General features: G+C 41.3%; 1 non-coding gene across 1 annotated transcript; it reads right to left on the minus strand.

The window, feature by feature from the left end:
* Positions 1–640: 640 nt before the first annotated feature.
* On the minus strand, positions 641–722 carry trnas-acu (transfer RNA serine (anticodon ACU)). Its single transcript has one exon. It is a non-coding gene; the product is annotated as a tRNA-Ser (tRNA).
* Positions 723–9,984: the final 9,262 nt, after the last annotated feature.

Consider the following 9,984-nt stretch of genomic DNA (forward strand, 5'->3'; position numbering starts at 1 on the left):
CTGAAACCTGCTCCACGGAAAACAGTTCTGTTGCGCTTTTGATCAAAGGGAGATTCGCTGTTCTTACTTTTTGATGACATAACACCCAAAGGGGCTTCTTTGGAGCTGGATTCCAACCAGCATCCTAAAGTTTCTTGGCGGTACCCTTTACAGTCCTCTGTTCGGTCGACAAGGGACAGAAGGGGGCAGCTTTCCTCACACATACAGTGCAATGTACTGTAGTGTTCCCGTTCATTGAATTCGCAGTTCTGCATCAGACCTCTAACTCGTTTCCTTAGCTTGGATTTAAGCCACGAAGCAGGCTTCTGGTGTATAAACGTCTAGAGGAATCACAAACTATTTGAGAGGCCATCATCCCAGGGGGAACTGACAAAGTCTATCCCTAAACACCTAGCGCAGTCTCTCGAGAGACTGTCAAAAATCGCTTTCTCCGTTTCTCCGTGCAAGTAAGTGAAAACGCGGTCTCAACCCAGAGCCACTTGGCAGCAGCGGCACGTAAATACTGTTACTGCCACTGCTCGATACCGACGTTAGCCTACTATACCATGTTCAGCCACCGCTAGAAAATGTACGGCTCTAGTACCGGAGCAAACAACAGGAGGACCAACGTCGAACAGGCACACATATCAGACATGGAAAGCGACGAGGACGGGATTCGAACCCATGCGTGCAGAGCACAATGGATTAGTAGTCCATCGACTTGGCCACTCGGCCACCTCGTCGAAACTTGATGGGTAATGCGCTCCTGTCTAGTAAACAGGAGATCCTGGGTCCGAATCCCAGCGGTGCCTTCTTTGTTCTGTCTTCTCGAACAGAACTGGTCCTTACGGACAACCGCCTATGGCTGGACTTAATTAAATACAAGTATTCATTTCCTGTCTTTAAAGCGACTTGTTTTTCTTAAAATGGATGCAACTTGCAAAACATGAAATACAAACCTTGCTAATCAGCGCTAGCGGCAGGCAAAAAAAAAAGAAGTCAGCAATGTTTTTTTTCTTTAACCTTAACCCTGCTAATGGAGAAGAGTTAAACGACCGAGTCTATGCAGCTTAAACGGTGCGCACGTCGGGTTCTTAGCTGAAAGGTTGGTAAATCACGCTCACCCCAGTCCTTAATCTTTTAAAGAGGATACAAAATTGAACCTAGTCGCCACATCACATACATCCTGTTCAATGATAAAAAGGTAACATCTATCCTCGCTCCAGAGTAAATCTTACGTTGAGGGCATATTTTGTTTCACTTTACCATGAGTCGGGCTCTGCTGCACAGAGGAGAGAGCAGAGCAATGAGGTCACGGGGACAGGGGAGTCACACGCTGGCGTTTTGAATACGCGGAAGATCACTGAGGGATCCACAGTATGTGGACCCTCCGTGCGCCATCAGTCCACACTCCGGACTCTGAATCCTGCCATCCGAGTTAAGATCTCGGCGGAACCTGAGGCGCAGTTCCTTCTTAAAACATAATCTGGTGAGCATTTCTAGAATCGTACTTGTATAGATGCAGCCTTTAATGTGTTGCTAGGTTAAAATTGATGACTTCTTGTATTTCAGTAGGCAACTGCCCTCTTTATTTCGGATTGAATTTCTTTATTACAGGGGCGCTTTTATGAAGACAGAGTCATGTTCAGGTACTTTGCTTGATGGAGGAAGCTCATTTCGGACTCTGTGATCTGCTCACCTGGAAAGGTGTGCTGTACTACTACAAGAGAGAAGTAGAGTCTGGAAGAAGGGACAATTTTATGATGGTTTGGAAGATAATGTTTTTTTTTCTTATGCTGAAAATGAAAGGTAGTTGTTTCTATATGGACTCAGTCTTTGGAATTTGTATATATATATATTTCAGTGATCCCTCAGCCATTGCTTCTGTATTGTAATTCAATTTCTCTTTTAAAATTCCTTCCCCACTTCTAGGACATGCAGTTGCTGAACTCCACAATGGCTTCTATTGGAAAGTCTGTTACTGAGACCAAGTAAGTGTTCACTTTTTTATGAAACCATTATTTATTTTGGAGCAATGAGCAATTCTTATATAAATGCAATAAAATCATTATGCTCAAACTATGAGAGAGAATTTTAAGGATAATTTAAGAAATCAGTCTAAGCTTGTTTCTATACAAAGATGGTATTATTTATTTTCAAAGGAAACCCGCGAGGATTCCCCTGGTGTGCAAGATGTGCCTGAATACTTTTGATCAGCTTCCTGCTCACTTGAAGAGGGCATGTATGAAGCACGCCACGGCAGAAGAGATCAGGATGGCCTCTCAACAGGCGAGGGAGGACATGATGAATCACCTGAAGAACGGGGTCATCGTGGATTACCACAGAATAGAGATCGTGTCTGGTGAGGCAAACAGGATAGTGGTTGTAAGACTGCTAGAGTCCTTGGGCCTTTTTGTACATGGGAAGCCTGAAGACACATCGGCAAGGTGAGATATTTTTAATCTGTAAGGCTTCTGTAGTTTCTTTTTGAAATCATTGTTACAACATATTATGTAAAAGCATGTTGAAAAGAATCTACCTGCATTCCAGCGGCCCTGAGCAAGAGGCCGCTGTCCAGGAGGAAGAGATGCCAGAGGCTGCTCTAGAAACTGAAACAGAAACGGATAAGGAAGGGGAAGATGTGAGCTCTGAAGAACTCTATCAGCAGTAAGACTTTTTATTTTTCAGATGTATGTATTTTTTACTAAAATTCTAATTTGTCTTATAGGTATAAAATGTTTAAACCGGTGTTTTATATCTTTACAGGCCCTGAGTAGTTAAAAAGTATCAGCAGGCCGGAAGAGAGTGACCCAAGCTGGACTCTATAGAAAGCACTCCCTGGATGCTCCTCTCCTGATTGGATTCAAACAGTACCTTACCAAGGATCTGGGAGTGGCAAATTATTCTCAGGAGGTATTTATTTTTTAAAGGCATTAAAAATTAAGCAATGGTATCTTCATTGTAAATGTTTTTATTTCTTAGCTTAAAATTCACCCATGTGAAATGATGTCAGCCATAAACATCATGACTCTATATTTCCTACCTGAATCTATTCTACTTAAATTATTACATTATACACAATTTGAGTTCATTTTAAAAAGTAAAAGGTAATGAAAGGAATGCATTTTTATAAGAAAGATAATACCGATATGCATGTGATAATCTTCCTTATATCATGTAGTGCGTCATTTGGACACTTTGTGGGCTTGAAATACAAAGAAAATCATGTTCTATGGTACAAGATAAATACAAAACTTAAGCTTTTATTTTAATTAGATTTGTTTATAAAGCATAAGCAATCATGTATTACATCGCTTCTTGAATTAAATCTTTTGACAAGAGGTAAGACTTCTATTTTACATTTAAACCCATGTTTAGCTGTGTTTTTTAGATTTAACTGAACCAATTTCTGTGTGTGATAATGTCCTTGAATTCTGACAACATCACACTAAATTACATGATATAAAACAGCTAATGTTTCTAGAGATAAAGTTTCTGGGATGCTTCTAATTACTTTTTATTACCAGGGACAGTTTAATTCACCTTGTACAGTACTGAAAGACCAAGATGCTTTTTTTTAAAGTTATTTAACATTTTATAGAACTTTGTCTACTATGGCAACATGATGAGCTTGGTGAAACTTGGAAAAATACTGCTTGGCCACTTATCTTAAGATAAAGATAGGATAAAGGTTTATCTTTTGCACCTACCTGACCCCCAGGGAAGGCCAATGCTTTCTCAGTTGATGGTTCCCTACAGTAGACTGTACCTTATCTTCAAAGGTAATGTATATTGACCCAAATCAGTTTTGGAATCCAATCTACTGACGAGATGGAGCACATCCTTTTTTCAGGATTTTAGCATCATACGTTTGGTATATTTAGTCCCTAATGCTGAAAGAAATGATCATAGAACATTTGGACACTTTGTGGGCTTGAAATACAAAGAAAATCATGTTCTATGGTACAAGATACATGTGTCTGACAATGAGGAATGGGCCCCTGAGACAGTCATTTGCATGTTTCACAAACGATCGTATATTACTAGAGATTCTGTTTGGGATTCGAATGTGCATTCGGACAGCAATCCCTTTCAAGAAATGATATGTTCTGGATGAGGTCAAAGGTGATGAAACACTGTATTTAGGATGTGTTTGCAGTGATTGTGTGTCTCCTGCTTCAACGCAGTGAAATATAGATGTGCTCCTGTAATTCATTGGTACATGCCCAGGGCAGTAAGCAGTCTGAGGATTTATTTCCAGACGGCATAGAGCAGTGAAGCAGTGAAGTAGTGCAACACACTGGATCATTATATTATTAGAATCTATTCTACTTAAATTATTACATTATACACAATTTGAGTTCATTTTAAAAAGTAAAAGGTAATGAAAGGAATGCATTTTCATAAGAAAGATAATACCGATATGCATGTGATAATCTTCCTTATATCATGTAGTGCGTCATTTGGACACTTTGTGGGCTTGAAATACAAAGAAAATCATGTTCTATGGTACAAGATAAATACAAAACTTAAGCTTTTATTTTAATTAGGTTTGTTTATAAAGCATAAGCAATCATTTATTACATTAATATATATGAAAATAAAATTTTAGCATCATATTATTACATACAGGTCTCTAGCTTCAACACAGTGAGATATATATATATGCTCAGTGATTTATTGGTACATGCCCAGGGCAATAATCAAAATGAGGATTTATTTTCAGATGGGCTACAGGTAGTGTTGTGAAATTCTTCAACACACTGGAACGCAGATTTAGACCTCCTGCACTCTTACTCCTTAAAAACCAAAGAAATGAAGATATGTAGCAATCACATTGTAACAGGGGTGACAGTGACTTAATGCTTATACTAGTGGACTTCTGGTACCTTTAGGGTACGGTGTTCCCTGAAGGGCTCTCAAACCCCGCATTTCAGATGCCTAGCTGTATCGCCGATGTGTTGCACCTCAGAATCACTTTTAAACCTTACCTCTGGTATCTTTAATCCCTACTGCTCAACGCATGGTGAAAGTATTGCATAATTGTGTCTGAAAATGAGCAATGTGCACCTGAGAGACTCATTTGCCTGCTTCACAAATGATCATATTTGACTAGAGATTCTGTTTGGGATTCAGTTGTGCATTCTGACAGCAATCCCTTTCAAAAAACGATACATTCTGGATGAGGTCAAAGGTGCAGGAACACTGTTACTTGTTCCTTTATAACCCGGTTATTGATGTCATTAACAACATTAATCCCAAACAGAGCTGTTGGACTCCCTCCTCTGGCCGTTTTCCACCAGTTGATTATTTCATCAACCAATGCACTAATCAAGCTCCCAAGGCACTCTCTATACCCAGTAAACATAGGTCTAACCTCACCCAAGGAGAAAATCAGGTGCTCCAGTCTCTCCGCAACAGGGATGATATCGTCATCAAACCAGCGGACAAAGGAGGTGCTGTTGTGGTGTGGCGTAAGGATCTATATATCTTTGAAGCCTCTAGACAACTAACTGACACTTCTGCCTACCTCCCTCTCCAACAGGACCCTACCACTGACTACCAAAAGGAAGTGGTATCCACCATTTCCCTTCTTATCAGCAGTAACGAGCTCCCCCAGGAGGCGAACCGGCTCATCATGGAACATCCACAGGTATCTCAATTTTACCTCCTCCCCAAAATCCACAAACCGGACACCCCTGGACGCCCCATCGTATCAGCATGTAACTGTCCAACTACTTACATCTCAGCCTTTCTCGACAGCCTCATGAGACCGCTGGTTGAAGATCTTCCCTCATACATCAAAGACACCAACCACGCGCTCCAACTTTTCAATGATTTCCAATTTCAGGGTACCGAATGCCACATTTTTACCATGGACATCACATCTCTGTACACCGTCATTCCCCATAATGACGGCCTTACAGCCCTCAAGCACACGCTGGACAAACACACAGTGCTTGATCCACCCACCCACACCCTGGTACGCCTTGCAGAATTGGTCCTCACACTGAACGCATTCTCTTTCAATAATCTTTTTTACCAACAGGTCAGTGGAGTTGCCATGGGCACCAGAATGGGACCCAGCTATGCCAACATTTTTGTCGGCTGGGTAGAAGAACGCTTCTTCGCTTCCTACACTGGCTATGTCCCTGACCTCGGCTGGGTAGAAGAACGCTTCTTCGCTTCCTACACTGGCTATGTCCCTGACCTCTACAAGTGATATATTGATGACTGCGTCGGTGCCGCCACATGCTCCAGCGATCAGCTTGAGTTCTTCCTGCACCATTTAACCAACTTCCACCCGTCCCTCAAATATACGGTTAACATATCTTCCACCACTCTTCCGTTTCTAGACATCCACTTGTCTATCAACTACCCCCGACTGTCCACTTCAGTTTATTACAAACCCACGGATTCACACAGCTACCTCCTGTACAGCTCATTTCACCCCAACCATACTAAAAACTCTCTTCCTTTTTCACAGTTCCTTAGGTTACGATGACTATGCAGCGATGACATCGACTTCGAGAACCAAGCCCTCGAAATGTATTCATTTTTCATCAACAGAGGATACCCCAGCAGTGTGATTGACAGGGCCCTTGCCCCAGCCAAAAACACCCCCTGGACCATCAATCCGATCAGGAACTCCCGCCGTAATAACCACATTCCTTTGGTGCTTCCTTACCACCCTAACACACTTCCTATCCCCAGGACCATTAACCACAACTTTTCCATCCTACAGGATGATCCCTCCATTGGGGCCCTCTTTTCTGATCACCCTATCATCTCATATCGCCGACCACCTAATCTGCGTAACCTCCTTGTTCACAGCTCCCTTGACCGCCCTCAACAACCATCCACACCAGGCACTTTCCCTTGCAACAGAGCTCGTTGTATCACCTGCAAGTACACAGCCACCACCACAATCATTCAAGGCCCCTCAGGACAATTCCGGATCACCCAGATAGCATCTTGTACTTTCAGCAACCTCATTTACTGTATCTCTTGCAGTAAATGTCCAGCCATCTACATTGGAGAAACAGGAAGGAGACTCGGAGACCACTTCAGAGAACACGTCAGGGCTGTGAAGATTAAAGATCTCTCCAAGCCCATTGTTTCTCATTTCACCTCGACAACGACCACTCTAATCTCTCCGTCTTTGTTCTCAAAAACGTTTTTCCGAACTCATACATCAGAAAGACCACCGAAACTAAAATTATTCTTCAGCTAGGATCACACATTCTCCCTTCCCTTAATAACAGACTACTGTTCTTTTAAATTTTCTCCATTCATTGGAAGTTTCATTTCACACCTCTCTGCACCCATTCTGACTTCACACCTCTTGATTGGCCTCTCTTTCTGTCCCCTGCTCCCGCCTCTCACTCCTCCTCCCTCCCAACCTTTGTTCTCCCGCTACTTTACCTCTGCCTACTGCCCTGTCTCTCTCACACCTGAAGAAGGCTCCACGGCCGAAACGTTGTGTTCTCTTTCTTCTTTTTTTCAGCATGGAATAAACCTATTACTTGTTCCTTTGCAGCCTACGCATGCTGACGCAGCTACCCACCTGAACTACACTGTAGCTAGGATGTGTTTGCAGTTATTCTGTGTCTCTAGCTTCAACACAGTGATATATATATATATGCTCACTGATTTTTTGGTACATGCCCAGGGCAATAATCATTATGAGGATTTATTTCCAGATGTGCTAGGGGTAGTGTTGTGAAATACTTCAACACACGGGATCGCAGGTTTAAACCCCCTCCACTATTACTCCTTAAAAACCAACAAATGCAGATATGTAGCAATCATATTGTAGCAGACACTCATTTGCCTGTTTCACAAATGATCATATTTTACTAGAGATTCTGTTTGGGATACGGATGTGCATTCTGACAGCAATCTCTTTCAAAAAATGATTTTACCTTATCGCGGCTTTGCCCTCTTGCCTCTTTGGATAATATCTCCATCTTGTGGTCGTTGTTGGTAATGTCTAGACACTATCTCCATCTTGTGGTCGTTGTTGGTAATGTCTTCTTATGCTCTTTTTTATTTCAATTCTCTATTAGTTGATTCTAGAATCTCTAGAATAGAGTTGAAAACATCAGTTTTATAGCAGACAATATGACATTATTTATAGTCCAATTAGAAATGTATTACCCTGTTTTTAACATAATAAGAAATTAAAACTAAGTTTGAAACACCAGGGAACATAAAAAATGATTTTTAGGAAAACCATGAGGTTCTCTGTGTCCGATGCCTGCAAGGGGAGAAAGCTAGAATCCTTTGATTTTTCAAAATTTGAAAATAAACATCATATAACAACAGCTTTCATTCCTAGGAGTGAAAAATAACCATTTTTGAAGACATATTAGTTTCTAAAACACTACAATAAAGTTAAAAACATCTGTTTTATATTACATTATTTTTTGTGAAATTAGTCATTTTTTGCACTATTTGTAATATAATTTCTAATTAAAAGTGTTTAAAATTAAGTTTGGAACAACAAGGAATACAAAAAAAAAAGATTTTTTGGAAAACCATGACGTCCTCTGTGCCCGATGCCTGCAAGGGGAGAAAGCTAGAATCCTACACAGGCTTCTGGAGCTCTGGCCTGGCTAAAGAGGCTGAATTTATCCCCTTCAAAGCTCCATGAAAAATGATCATTTAAAATTTGAAAAAAAACCCATCATATAACATCATACAGATGCAGCCATTCAAAATGCGCTATAAAAACCTGCGGTACAGTAACCTACCCACAAGCCACTGCAGGGCACCGGAGGGCACCGCGGTAAGTGATTGGCTGGCCAAAATGACCGACAGGGGCACTGGTGGTGTATTGGTTAGTAGTGAAAAGATTTAATCATTTAATGACTTTACTGTGCACATTTTAATCCGCTTAGTTTTGAATATTTATATGGATTTTACCACTAAAGGGAAATTTTAGTAGCTGAGCATAAAGAGAAGAGGAGCATAACACATCTGAAGGTCATAAACGATATTAATTTAGGAACATAAACATTACTGTATTACATAAACTGTACTGTGTGGCTGGTCTTGGTAGTTTAAAGAAAAAATACACACCAGTCTTCCATTTCTCCCTAAACATTTTAAGCATGAAAGTTTTATGAAACGGTACCCAAATATGCGATTGCTGTATAGAATGAATTTTAATTTTAAAAAATGATTTAACACGAACATTAAGCTGTTTACATCTTCCGCCTGAGAACAGTCACCCGTTGCTACCCAACGCAGAAACACAGCCACTAACTAGCAAAGAGAGGACATTAGCTAGCCAATATGATAAAGAAATAAATGATTATTTTGTTTATTTCTTTTGCAAAATTATTTGAACATTTCCATCGATTGTACAAGCACTTGGAAACTGTCCAATCCCTAGTTCATCTGGCATTTTACCGGTCTGGCGCCGGTCTGTGTTTTCTAAGATATAATGCCAGCGAACTCTTGTTTTTATGTCCACTATAACAGACAATCTCCTTTGCTTTTAACAGAGCGTTTAATAATTTCCTAAAATGAAAATGATTTACTTTATTTCCCTCACGGGATCAATAAAAGTATCTATCATCTGTCTAAACTATGGGACAGAATTCTGGTGTCACGGACGTCCAAAGGGACTAACTGTGGGGAGCAGGAGAGCGGAAAAAGACCCATATGCGTAGCGGCGAGACGGGAAAAAGGCCCGGGCTCATAGTGCAAAGAGTTCAGGAATGCCGTATAGAAACCTATGCCCTCAGGGAGCGGACGTGGGGCGCCCTGGTGCTAGGCGGGTCTCAGGACATCCGAACGTCAATGCTGATCCAGGACAGAGTGCAAGACCCGGGAATATATAGCCCAAGGGACAGAGAGGGACAGGAAGGACAGCAGACCGGAAACTAGGGACAGGACAGAGAAGGAGCGCCCTCAGGCTGCAGAGGGCGTGACATCTGGGGTCTCCCCATACCAGAGTTAATGGTAGGGCTTCAGAATGGTGATTGGCTGACACCA

The sequence above is a fragment of the Lepisosteus oculatus genome, unplaced genomic scaffold (genome assembly GCF_040954835.1).
Source record: "Lepisosteus oculatus isolate fLepOcu1 unplaced genomic scaffold, fLepOcu1.hap2 HAP2_SCAFFOLD_99, whole genome shotgun sequence".
NCBI lineage: Eukaryota > Metazoa > Chordata > Actinopteri > Semionotiformes > Lepisosteidae > Lepisosteus > Lepisosteus oculatus.